Source organism: Amphiprion ocellaris, chromosome 19, assembly GCF_022539595.1.
Source record: "Amphiprion ocellaris isolate individual 3 ecotype Okinawa chromosome 19, ASM2253959v1, whole genome shotgun sequence".
Taxonomy (NCBI): domain Eukaryota; kingdom Metazoa; phylum Chordata; class Actinopteri; family Pomacentridae; genus Amphiprion; species Amphiprion ocellaris.
Window position 1 is genome coordinate 30,413,642 of NC_072784.1, and position 14,406 is coordinate 30,428,047.

Here is a 14,406-nt window from a genome sequence, read left to right on the forward strand (position 1 = left end):
TTTTGTCATTTTGCATCTCAGTTTTGTAATATTTTGTCTTGCTTTTGTTGTTTTTTTGTAATTTTTTTATCTGACTTTTGTCGTTTTAATCATAAAGTAAAATAATATATGATTGAATTCCAGATAGCTGTGACTCAGTGTTTTATGTCTTTGTCGATAAATTGTGATCTGGAAGTTGTAATGTGTAAATGATAAACTGAGGCATAATGCTGTTGAAATTGAATTTGTTTTTCTTAAAAAAATTCAGGTTGTTCATGATGTTTTGTAAAAAGATAATTCCTTAAATGAGAACATTTTCAGGATGGACTTTTTTGCACTAAAACAAAGGAAATATTGGGAGTTATGGTTCTTTATAGGTTATGATGTTGTGATTTTACCGGTCACTTGATATTAAACTGGACTGAATGTGGAACCTGAACTAAGATAAGTTTGACACCCCTGATCTAGACTAAAACTTTAACATTGTGCAAGCGACATTCATTTCTGAATTTCATCTCCTCACCACCTTTTGCACACCTGCAGCCCAACATCATCACACTCCCACCTATGTGCTTCACTGTCAGCTTTATATATCCACTCTGATCATCCTAGCTAGGCTTCCACCAAACACCCTGGACTCAATCTGAGCTAAACGACTTTATCTCGGTCTCATCTGACCAAAGCATCCATTCCCAAAATGAATCATACATTTTAGCGAAGAGCATCACCCTGCTAGTCCTCCTATAGTGCTTCTTGCTGCCACTTCTTCTCCAGGTTAACCACTCATACACACCTGATAGTCTTCCATTATTCCATGGTCCAGTACATATTAGAGATGCAGCTACACCAGCTTTAACTTTCTGTGTTTTGACAGCTTTCTGTCACAGTATTAAGGTTCTTTAAGCAACTTGTACTACAGTTGGTCTTCTGTGGACCGGACTTCACTCCACATACATAATAATGAGCCTTGCTGTGCTGGTAAGAACTAACTATTAACAAGACCTTTTGGAGATGTTCTGTCCCATAACGTATCATAATGTGGCTCCAGTCAAAGATTCTCAGGTCTTTGTCTCTTGATTCTCAGCTGTCCAGGTCTTGGTGCTCCTGGGAGCTTCAGTAGAAAGCAACTGGACTTCTCTTTTAGCTTTTTGAAGATGTTTCACCCTGGAGGCTTCTGTAGCTTAACTGACTGATGTGAAGATTTAGATGTTGATTCAGATGGAGATTCTCAGACCCATTTTCCTGCTTTAAAACCTGCCCGTTCACTGACTCCCTGATGTATTCCACCTCTCACCTGGGACCATTTTAACCAGATAATAAGTGCTATTTATTTCCCCTGTCAGTGGTTTTAATGTTGCGGCTGCTCTGTATGTGTGTCTACTGGTGACAGGCTGATTTCCATTCAATCACTGGTGTTCCTCGAGGGACCGAGGCACCTACATTATTAATCGGCTGTATTTCAGGCTGATGCAGGCGACTGAGCCTGGCGATCAAAGACAACAAAGCATTTACAATGAGGAGGTGACTTGGGTGCCCCCTGCCACCTCCACACCATGCAGGCAAATGTAATTTCAGAGGCAAACCGGAGAGCAGAGGGAAGATCAGCGGCGCGTAACCCAACATTTCCTCATCTGTTATTTGCGAGACTTAAGAACATGTTATTCTCTCGGGGGTTTCAGTCTGAATCAATTACACGGTGAAAATTAACTCAAGATAAGGCGACTAAGACTCAGGTAAAATGCAAATAATCTGAGGTATTTATAGTCACAAGGAAAGACAGAAGAGGGGAAGGATGAATTTAAAGTGAATTAATATCAACAAGGATAAAAAGGTTCTCATCAAACCTGCATTTAAAACTTTAAGCATCACAGAATTCTGTTAACAGGAGGCAGCAGCTAGAGGCAAGATGTTAACATCAGAGAAGAAACTCATCAATCCACTGTGTGTCTTTGTTCCCACTCCACAGGTGAGAAAGAAGAGGAGGTGTGTGTGTGAGTCTTTCTTTCATCACGGTCTAGACAGCACCTCAGAGCCATCGGATGAACTCATTAGCCTCCATCTGAAAGATCATTAACTCAACTTTCCTATCTCTTTCTTCCTCACACCGCCACCTCCCACAACTCCCTTCTTCCTCCTCTTTTCTCTCATTTTCTTTTCCGATGCTCACTGCTGCTGTTTGTTTCTGTCGCTGTCATTAGCTTTGGCCACGCTTCCGTATGGTTACAATAATAGTTTACAAAGTTAGATCTGGGGAGAATCAGCAGACAGTGGCACAAGATTGAATCTGAAACATACGCAGAAAAAAATCCATCCATTATCTATCCACCGCTTAATCCTCATCAGGGTCCCGGGGAGCTGGAGTCAATCCCAGCTGACTGAGGGTGAAGGTTCACCTGGACAGGTAACAGTCTATCACAGGGCTACACATAGAGACACATTTAGAATCATTAATTAACCTCGGCATGTTTTTGGACTGTGGGAGGAAGCCGGAGAACAAAGAGAAAACCCACACATGCACAGGGAGAACATGGAAACTCCATGAAGAAAGATCCCAGGAAGGCTGGGATGCTAACCGGAGATCTTCTAGCTGCAAGGTGACAATGCTAACCACTGAGCCACCGTGCAGCCTTATTTTGCCTAAAATGTTTGATTTAATTTCATTGATTGGCCTGTTACTCACAGATCAAGTCAATCTTAGTTTAAGCACAAATCAGAGACAATACAAAGAGATAGTATGATGAAATCTGTTGTACAGAAACAATTGAAAGCAACACCAGCCAATGTCGATGTTCTTTCATAAATTAAATTTTTCTTGGTTTTCAATTCAGTTTTTCCTTTGATTTGAACTTTGTTAATTGTAATTACCTCAAGGACATTCTAGTTATGTTGTTTCATAATGATTTACTTGCTGAGCATACCTCTTTGTAAAAAAAAGCTAAATAACTAAACAATTAAGAGTTTAACATACTTAATCTTTATGTGTCAACAGGTATAAACTGGCCTGTTAATCTGGCCTGTTACAGTGGGAAGGCGGGGACGCAAGCCGTTGATCTTCTAGCTGCGAGGCAACAGTGCTAACCACCAAGTCACTGTGCAGCTCTGCAAGAATACAAAATCTATGCTATAACTTTGCAAATGAAATATGCTCTTGCACACCTGCAGATGAGGGTTTTGTCACAAGCTGACACAGCAAATTTAAACCTGGGTAAATGCATTGCGAAAAACATAGCTACTACTAAGGTACAGTACTGTGTCGAATTCATTCTGCAGCATGAAAATGACCTTAAAAATATCACAAAGAACTATTTTTACCCACAAGAAGAACAAAGAGTCCTGGAACAAATGCTGTGGACCCAACAGATCCTGGATTCAGCATCATGGATGTCAGTCAAAAAGTCTAAATCCACAGTAAAACTGCAGAACTACATTCAAGATGCTCAGAACAACCTACCTGCCAAATATCATGTAAATATGTAAATAACACACACATGCATAACATCACAAGACACACATACGACCGCACTCTTACACAATATAGACTGAACTTTAGCATCACAATCAGTGTTACTAAGAATGTTCCTTTAATGCTCTATAATGCACATACTGTATGTGCATGTGACAAATAAAGACTCTTGAAATCTTGAAATATCTTGCAGAACTGGAAGCAAAAACAGCATTTTTCTTTACTGTAAACTGAGGAATAACTAGAATTACAGCCTTGCAGTTTTATGTCTCTGCCAACCAGTCAATGTATAATTTACATTCACATCTGCCCACACCTGACTTTGACTTTTGGCTGTAAAGTGTCACCGCTTCATCATTTTATCCCAACTGATATTACTTATTTATTTATTTAAACGTAAAGCCGTTCAGACAGCTTCAAGCCTAATTGTTCGGCAGGTAAGAAAAACATCAACATACTAACAAATGACAGAGAAATGAGACACAAGAATAAACAAAAAGCTACACACCAACAGCACCTGCATGCATATAAATGCATGTTTGTTAGATAAGTAAACTCCAGGATGGAATATCAAAGTCAGTTTGTGCAGAATTCAGGACTTTTAAGTTAAAACTTGTGACAAACCTGCAGCTCCTCACTCAGTCAGACAGATGTTCCCTGACATAAAGAAGCTGCTAAATGGTTTGGTTCATTCTCATGAGGAGGAGATTCTGGACGATCTGTTGCAATATTCAGAGCAGTAACAAGAAGGCACAAAAGTGAAAATAATCTAAAACTCATGAAACTCAGTAAACTCTATTTCTCCAGTAGCCAGCAGGGAAAGAACTGCCCAGGCTTCTTGTCTGAAGTTTTTTCAGGTTGCTTCCATGAATAAATAAATTGTTGTTTCACCATTTCGCAGCATGTTCTTCTCAGTTTCTACCCACAATAATGCAGTAATCTAACCCTAACCTTCCTCACAGCCCACACAGTTTGAAACCAACCTCCAGGAAAAGCCGCCAGTGTCTCAGAGACGCAGATGTTTGGATCCGTGGAGAAGAAGAAACCATCTTACCTGGCATCCGTTCGTGCGTAAAAGTTCTGCGTAATAGTCGCTGCTTTGGCTCAATAAGGAGACATGGATGGAATATTTCCTTGTCAGAGTTTCCAGAAGGTGCAGAGTCAACTGATCCAGGGTACCGGTGCAAACTATTTAAACACTTCCATGTTATTTGGCTACTCTCAGAGATGCTGCAACTTTCCATTTCCTGTTTTGGTTTTGGTGGTTTAAAAGATCTGGAGCGGATTTTTTTGAGTTGTGATTGGAGCAGACTGGATTGAACTGAATTTCGAGGGAAACATTCACTTTGTTTGCTGGTTTGTTTTCGTAAATATACTTTCTAAATGCTGAACTGAGCTGTGGTTTGTTTGGTTGAGCTTCACTGTTTTAGTTTCTGCTGTTTGCTGAATTTATTTACTGTCTGGTCACTTAGTTTGGTATGATTTAGTTTTCTTATTTGTCTGACTTGCGTCCCGCATTATTAATCAAACCTGCAACAATATGAGAAAGGATTATTTCATGCATGAACATCCCGGCTGCATCTGGAAAAAGAAAGTTTCTAAAATTTGCACAGCTCCACCGACCTTTAACACAAAATACCAATCAGTTCAGAGAGTGTTTGTGCCAAATTTGAAGAGATTTGCCTTCCTCGTGTTACCAGTTTTGGATGGATTCCAGCCCACAGCGACCTTAACCTTTGACCACCAAATTCTAATGAGTTCCTTTTTGAGTCAGAGGGAGCATTTGTGCCAAATTTGGAGAGATTCCTTGCAGGCGTTGGAGAGGTATCGTGTTCATGAGAATGGGATGGATGGAAAAACTCAAAATGCCTCCAGCCTTTTTCTGTGCAGGAGTCTGAGAAACTTATGAGCTGTGCTGTACATAATTCAGTTTGAGCTCTTGTCTCAATTTGGCGTTGTGTGATAAGAAACAGGGCCGAGACAGAAAACAGGTGAACCAATTAATTACATTAATTACACCAAATCTGTCAATATTTATCAATGTAGCATTAATGTGCAATATTCTGTCATCATTAGTGTTTTCGACCCCAAATCAGTCAGTGACCATAGTCTGGTGTCCATACATGGTAACATTATTAAACAGGTCACCTCTATTAACCCTCCTGTTGTCTTCATTTACAGGCACCTAAAAATATTGTTTCCTTGTCTGAAAAAAATCCAAAAATCCAGCAAAAAAAATCCCCCAAATTTCTGAAAATTTGCAAAACCTTCAGGAAGAAAATTCCAATAATTCCTTAAAAATTTCCCTTAAAAGTTTTATTAAAAAAAAAAAAAAAATCCCCCGAATTTGGCAAGAAAATTCTTGTAACTATTTTCAACAAATGAGTAAAAATCTTCCAAAAAATCCTAAAAATATCTAAAGTGATCACATATATATCAGTAAAACTTCTAATATTTTCTTTAAGAACATTCACATAAAAATCAACGAAAATCCAGCGAATTTCGGTGGATTTTGGTTGTATCACTGCAGTACGCAATTCTAACCAGTCTGTCACAGTGATTATCTGTGTGCCACTGACTCTATAAGTGGGTGAACCCGGCCACCTTTTATAAAGATTATACACAACTTGAAGCCTTCATACAAACTAAACGGGTGAGTTACATCTGAATTCACCCTCAATAGAGCTGACATGAGCTGGGAAATTAGCTATAGAGACCAGAACTGAGTTTCGTTGCAGGCTGTAAACATGTTTATTTCTGCTGTCAATTTGGGCCTTTTAATTTGGAGGTATGAGGAGCATTTGGAGCCTCAAGTGGCAATATAAGGAACTGCAGATTGTGGAACTTCTGGCTTCATTTTTCATCCCTGGAGGTTGCTCCTTGGTGTGCACTGTGAAAAAAAATAAAAAATCTGGGAAACAAAGCAAGTGGTTCAGGCCAATTCACCAGACAATATTCTAGTGTATTGTGCACGTTCATGATTGTGAGGTGGAGGGAAGATGTGGAAAAAAGGAGACAGAAAACAGGTGAATTTAGCCGCTAGTCACACCACATCCGTCACTATTTATAGATGAATCTGGTAGCATTAATGTGCAAGATTCTGTCATCAGTGTTCTGTCTTTTCTTCAAGTGTCTGTGGCTGAATTTTGCCATTTCCATTCTGTTTCTTTTTCAAATCTCAACATCACAAGAGAATGAAATCTCCATCAGCGGAGAGGCAGAACTGGCAGAGACGCAAATGGACACAGACAGAGATGGATTAACTTCCCAAGCAACAACCAAACAATGCAGAGAATCTTTATACTGGCAACTTTTTAAAATCCCCCCCTCCTCTCTCCGCACTGATTGGCTGATGTATAGCAACCAGTGTCTCCATAGTGACATGGGAAGCAGCAGTTTGGCTGTGAAGAAGGGTGGGGGGGATGATCAACGGGCCCAAAATGCACCGTGGCCGCTGTGATGAAGGGAGAACGTTTGGTCTGGCGTACAGTTTATGCACATATGTACACACTGTCTCCCCGGCAGACATCACACCCTAATAGCTGTGATATTGAGCGGTTGTCGTTTAATCTTCCAGGAGAAAATGCAAGCTGAGCCCCGAAATGAAAAAGATGCCACATCTCTCGCAGCAATATCTCCCCACCAGCAATAAGTTCAGATTTCATTATACATTATGCAAGAGCCAATCTCTTACTCTAAATGAAATGTGCATGACACCTAGATGGCTGCCTGACCCGCTCTAAGCCTGAAATTACCTGGATAAAAAGCCACATTATGGGACTGGTGCATTTATTTATGGTAATGTTCACACTGAATCACCAGCACTCCTATGTTTGGGTTTTTGACCAGCGCTGCGGAAGGCTTGCATCTCAGTGTATCCATGGAAACAGCCTTGACATTGAAGCATCAACCGCCACTCTGAAAGGTTGCATTCGTTAGCAAAGTGTTGGTAAATTTTCCTGTAAATTATCCTCATCTGAAGGTGATGGAGGACGACGCCACTCGACGCTGCGTTCTCCTGGGCCTCGATGTTTCTTATGTTGTTTGTGGTTCTTCTTTCCGATTGTGAGGAAGAAGCTCTGCTGCCTCCTCCCACACTAATCTTGTATTTTTGCAAATCAACACAGTCATCTTTAAAGAAAAATTTCAACTTTTGAACATCAGTTTTACTTTGTGAGAACAGAGCTCATCCTGCTGCTTTCACCTTAAAAGCTGCTTGACTTTAAATGGCAAAATACACAAAAGTTTTAGAACACCTCAGTTTTTCCAGTTTTTTTTTATTGGAAATGATGCATGTTAATGTCTAATTTTACTCTGAAATGAAAGCAGAGAACAAATCAACAAATGAAGTTTTTAAAAAAAGTCAATTTAGAAACCAAAATGTATTCTAAATTTTTTGACTTGACCTTTGGCAGATATAGCAGCTGAACATTCATTCTTTCCACAATGCAAATCAAATATTCTTCAGAAAGTTCTTCCAGCTCTGCAGCAGAAGTTCCCATAAATGTGTGGTTCTTGTAGGTTCTTTGCTTTCACTCTTCTGTCCAGTTCATCCAAACCAGCTCCATGGGGTTTAAGTCTGGAGACTGTGCTGCCACTCCATGTTCTCAACCATCTGGTTCTTTGTTCCTCAGGTAGTTCTGCAGAGCTTGGACTGATGTTCTGGCTCATTATCTGCTGTAGGATGAACCTCTGACCAACTAGAACATACCAGAGGGTTCTGCATGGAGCTGCAGAATGCTGTGGTAGCTGTTTAATTTCAGGGTTCCTCTCACTCTGTACAAGAACCAACCCTGGATCCATCAGAACATCCCCAGACCATCATACTTCCTCCTCCATGTTTGACAGCTGAGATCACACACTAAAAGATGCACTAACGGCACTAAAAGATGCACAAACGACAATAAAAGATGCACAAACGGCACTAAAAGATGCACAAACGACACTAAAAGATCCAAAAATTACACTATAGGATAGTTTTGTCATTTTAGCCACATTTGGCTTGTTTTATACAGATTTTCAGTCATTTTGGACAAGTTTTGTGTCATTTTGACCACATTTTAAGTTGCTTTGGACGATTTTTAGTAATTTGGGACAGGTTTTTGTGTTATTCTGGCCACATTTTGATTGATTTGGGCAGATTTTCAATCATTTTGGACAAGTTTTGTCAGTTCAGCAACATTTTAGGTTGTTTTCTTCACATTTTGGGTTATTTTGACAGCAATTTATTTTGTTTTTCATGGAATTTAAGTCGTTTTGGTCAACCTTTGAGTTGTTTTAAGTCATTTTGACAAAGATTTTAAGCTGTTTTAGACAGATTTGCACAACAGATTCTCAGTATTTTGGGCAAGTTCACCTTTGGTACCTTTGTACCATTTCAGGCTATTCATTGGACTAGAACTACTTGAATTTCAATAAAAAGAAATGGAAAAATTGAGGCATTCTAAAACCGCTGACCAGTAGTGTATGCATTTGCAAAAACCAGTCAACCCCTGTGGATCTTGCAGGACTCCGGGAAGTGATGAACAGGTGCTGCTGCAGAATGCGATGTTTTGACAGCTCCTCAGAGTCTGTCTGTAGATACATTTCTGCCACTGTCGCCCCTAGTGTCATCTCTCAGCTCTCAATAGGTGTGCATTCGATGGCACGCCTGAAAAGTGTGCAGAACTTTGTGTTAGTTTGTGTATTTGTCTACACACAGCGTGGGAAATGTTGCTCTGTATATGTGTGTCCATTCACATCATATGCTGATGACTGCCAGTCATCTCTACGTGTGAATCCCTGTGGTGAAAACACCACACAGCTGAGAATGGCACCCGCCACGATTTCCAAATTTTCTGACTTAATTACCTCCCGTCCTTCATCACCCACCGCCTACTTCTCACTAATGAACCGGCCACTATTCGCTGCAGAGGCTCAGATCAGGTGTATGTTGTGCTTTAATGCTTGATTCACACATATTTATTCAATCTGGAGCTTCAGGCTAAAACAATCATATTTTATTCTCTTATAGATTTCAAAACACAATCAAAGTAGATGAGGATGCTTGTATCACTGCAGTCAGAGGTGCAGTATGTAATTCTAATCAGTTTTTCACAGTGATTATCTGTGTGCACTGACTCTGTATGAGGATGGGTGAACCCTGTCACCTTTTTTACAGAACATGCATGACTTTAAGCCTTCATAAAAGCTAAATGGGTGAGTGAAATCTTAATTTACCCCTAATAGAGTTGATATGAGTTGGGAAATTAGTTTTACAGACCAAAACTGTGTTTCCTTGCAGGCTGCAAACATGTTTATTTCTGCTGTAAATTTCGACATTTTAACTTGGAGGTACACTCCTGAACAAAAGTCCAGGTGAAAAATTGCAAGAATTTGCATTTTGCACTAGTGGATCTTAAGAAGGTTCTCAGTTGAGCTTCAAAATGCAAAAAGAAGAAATGGAAGTGAGAGAACAAAACATCTGAGCAGGCAATTTATTGAAAACTGCATTTAGATCTAAACATGCTTTCATCACCTGATCAAAAGTTTAAGACCACAACCTTTAAAAGCCAAAAATTTGGATTCCATGTCATTTCCTGCCAGGTATTCCCAGTCATGACTTCCTGATGGTAAAGACAAAAAAGCTTCCTGTCGTTGAACATGGAAGGATTGTTGAGCTGCATAAGCAAGGCCTCTGGCAGCGCTCCATCGCTGCTGAGGTTGGACGCAGTAAGACACTCATTTTAAATTTTTTAAAAGATCCTGAGGGTTATGAAGCAAAAAAGTCAAGTGGTAGATCCAAAAAATTTCACTGGCTGTCCGTCAGGACACGGGACGATCCTCGACCCAAATCAAGGCTCTTACTGGCGCTGACTGCAGCCCAATAATCATCAGACGACATCTGCGAGGGAAGGGCTTAAAAAAACGTCTATTTTTATGTTGTTGTATGTAAGCTGCTGAACGCTTGAATTTCCCTCGGGATTAATAAAGTATATATCTATCTATTTATTCATCTTCAAAGGCCACATCTCCTTCAACGCCACAAAATTGCCCATTTTGACTTTGCAAGGGAGCACCAAACATGGGACACCGAAAGGTGGAAGAAAGTTTTGGAGCCTCAAGTGGCCATTTGAGGAACTGCAGTTTTTGGCACATCAGCTTCATTTTTCTTCCCTGGAGGTTGCTGCTTAGTGTGCACTGTCTGTCAGTCTGTCTTTTTGTCAAAGATTCTAGATGGTCTCCATTGATCCACATCAGCCAGAGCAAGTCAGCATGAATAATCTACACTATCGTTTAAAAGTTTGGGGTCACTCAGACAATTCCATGTTTTCCATAAAATCTCACACTTTTATTCATGTGCTAACATAACTGCACAAGGGTTTTCTAATCATCAATGAGCCTTTCAACACCATTAGTTAACACAACATAGCATTAGAACACAGGAGTGATGGTTGCTGGAAATGTTCCTCTGTACCTCTATGGAGATATTCCATTAAAAATCAGCTGTTTCCAGCTACAATAGTCATTTACCACATTAACAATGTCTACACTGGATTTATCATTCATTTAATGTTATCTTCATTGTAAAAAAAAACTGCTTTTCTTTCTAAAATAAGGACATTTCTAAGTGACCCCAAACTTTTGACCGGTAGTGTACATGAATTAAAGTTGCTCTAGTTAAAGTTGATCTAAAATGAGCTAAAGTTGACCTACAATATCTGTATTGTTTTCTGCAGTAAATTTGAAATTCTGTGTAACAACAATCCCACCATGAACATTTCCAGGGGTCTGGCACAGAATAGAATCTTAAAAAACAGGATTATATGTCAACATTGTGATTCTTTAAGTTGCTGAATCTCAAACCTCTAAAAACTAAAATCTAATCACACATCTGAATCACACCTGGGAAAAGCTGCAGAAGAGCAGAGTTCAAACCGTGTAAATAAAGATAATGTCAGTTAATGGGCCTCACTTATCTCTATTAAAGGCCTTCTGACCCTCTCAAGTGAGTCAGACAAGAATCAGAACTGCTGAATGCAAACATATTTGCAGATTTTTTTGTGTGTGGATGATTCCATTAGTGTGTGAGCAAAGATGGCTTGTAGATAAAACCACCGAGCCGGAGTTAAAGTGTGAATTTTGCCTTTTATAGTCACACAACATGCTCTCACCTTACTACTGACATAATACCTGCACACACACACATGCACACACATGCACACACACTTCACAGCTCTGTTAAAGTGCCAGACAGCTAACAGTTGTCAGATGATGCGCTCTGTTGAAGCTATAACATGAAATCTCTTCATCATTCCTATATACCCCCCACACATACACATATACACGCACACACACACGAGGGACACATGCACACACAGAAGCACAAATAATAAAAAAAATAAAGTCACACAAACAAGCAATGTTTTGGGCTGAGATGCCACAGGACAACAGCACAACTACGTATCTATCATCTCTAACTGGATTTAAAGGGAAAATAATGTGATGTTCTGCTAAGCTGTTTGTAGCGTCAAACTGATGACACCTGCTACAATTAGGCCAACACACACACACACGCACGCACGCACGCACGCACGCACGCACGCACGCACACACGCACACACGCGCACACACGCGCGCACACACACACACACACACACACACACACACACACACACACACACCAAAGCGTGTTTATTCCAGCCCATATCAGAGCAGAGAGGAGAAACTGTTGCTAAGAGACCTGGCTTCCTCGCCTCTTGCCGCTCAGCATCATTAGCCGGCCTTTACTGTCACTTTGTGAGCAGCCAGCCCAGTAGTCTGCCGTTACCGTGGAGAGAGGAGCCACTTTCTCAGCTTGTTCAGACACCAGAATTAATCAGGAGGCTAACTGAAGGAAAACGCTGATGATGGTGGACAGACAGCTTAATGATTGCTTTACATCCAGGTGAAAAGGCTGGGAAGGTGGACGTCTTTTAGAGGACAAATGAAGCCGTATAAAGTCAAAAATAGAGCTGTTGTTGTATTATTATGTTAAATTGTGATGTTTTTCATCCTCCTGGTGATTTTTCATCTTTTTTTCTCGTTATTTGACCCATTACACCATGCAAATAGTTTGAATCACATATTTAAATACACTAAAAGTTTGGGGTCACTCAGACAATTCCATGTTTTCCATGAAAACTCCCACTTTTATCCATGTGCTAACATAACTGCACAAGGGTTTTCTAATCATCAATGAGCCTTTCAACACCATTAGCTAACACAATGTAGCATTAGAACACAGGAGTGATGGTTGCTGGAAATGTTCCTCTGTACCTCTATGGAGATATTCCATTAAAAATCAGCTGTTTCCAGCTACAATAGTCATTTACCACATTGACAATGTCTACACTGGATTTATCATTCATTTAATATTATCTTCATTTAAAAAAAAAAAACTGCCTTACTTGTTCTTCTACGAGACCCCAAACTTTTGACCGGTAGTGTACATGAATTAAATTTGCCCTGTATTAGCGAGCATTGCTGTAAATGAGTTAAAGTTGTTCTGTATTTTTTTTAAGTTACTCTATATAGTTGAAGCTGCTCTAGAATTGCTTCTCTGACTTTTCACCTAGAAAAAGGTGTTCCTGCTGACTTTTTCCTCCATTTGTGTTTTTCCTAATAGAGTGAGCTGCAGTATGAATCCTTATATGTTTAATAGGACTGTAAATCTGTCAGAAATATATTTCAGATACACATGCGAGTTCATTGCACCCTCTTGAGTCCAGACGTGAGAACTTCTGCTTCGTTTCTTTCCAACACACAGCTAAAGGTTTATTTCACCAAATTCTACATAAACTTCTATAAATACAGACCCCCCAAAAAAGTTTTTTGGACAAGCATTTACAAAAACCCTACTGTTAACAGTCAAACAGAAAGGTTCATCTACTAAATACTGACTTGCAGGAGGTGAATATTTATGCAATGACTTAATTTGCATTTTATATATTAAATTAACTGACATTTTTTGTAGAAATCTGTTTTCATTTTGACATTAAAGAGTCTTTTTTTGTCAGCTTTTGTTGTAAATAACTAAATTAAATGTTGATAAGCAATGAAAGGGAAAAACTTTCAAGTGAGGTGAAAGGCATGTATTTTCTGATGACCTTGCGCAAGAGAAAAATGTCTTTAACACAGACATGGAAAGAACTTTCTAGACTTTAAATTATTCAGATATTGTAAAAATGATCATCTTTGTATAAACTCAGTGTTCAGTTTACTATAGCTGCTCAAGCCAATATTTTACTGATTAAAAGAAGCAAAAAATGAATAAAAAATAAATCATTTTATTCCCAGAAACTGCAGGGGAGAGAGTCATTTTCAAGAAAGAATTCATGAAATTAAAATGGGAGAAAAACGTTTCTTACAGAATATCATTTCACACTATTTAATGAGATTGTCCTTTATTTATGCATGAATCCTCTTCAGATTCACCTCATAGATTTAATGTTCTTTTAAATACTTGGCTTCATCTTATACTAGTATTTATTAAGTTTATCCAGAGCTCACAGTAATACCAAAAAAGGAGATCTAAATTTTGTTTTAACTGTTTTATTAGAGATTCAGTTTGGTCATCAGGCGGGTGGAACACGAGAAAAAAATGTCATTTTAGGGGGAACTCCAGATTTTTTTGGTGTTTTAAAAAATATTTTCAAACATTCTTTTTTATATATTTAATCTCAGGACAAGAACATTTACACAACAACTGCATGTTTTAGAATTTTGTACATGGATTATTTGAAATTTGATGGGTGGGACGTAAAATGTCCTCCAGTTCTGGAATGACCCATTTGTAGTATTTCATGATTTACCAAATTCTCAAACAAAGCTTGTTTTGTGAGAAAATTAAAGAAGAAGTATCAAAATTAAACCCATAATTCATATCATCACTACAGTTTAACTTCATTTAAATGAAGATCTCTGGTGACATCTGCAGTGAGGTG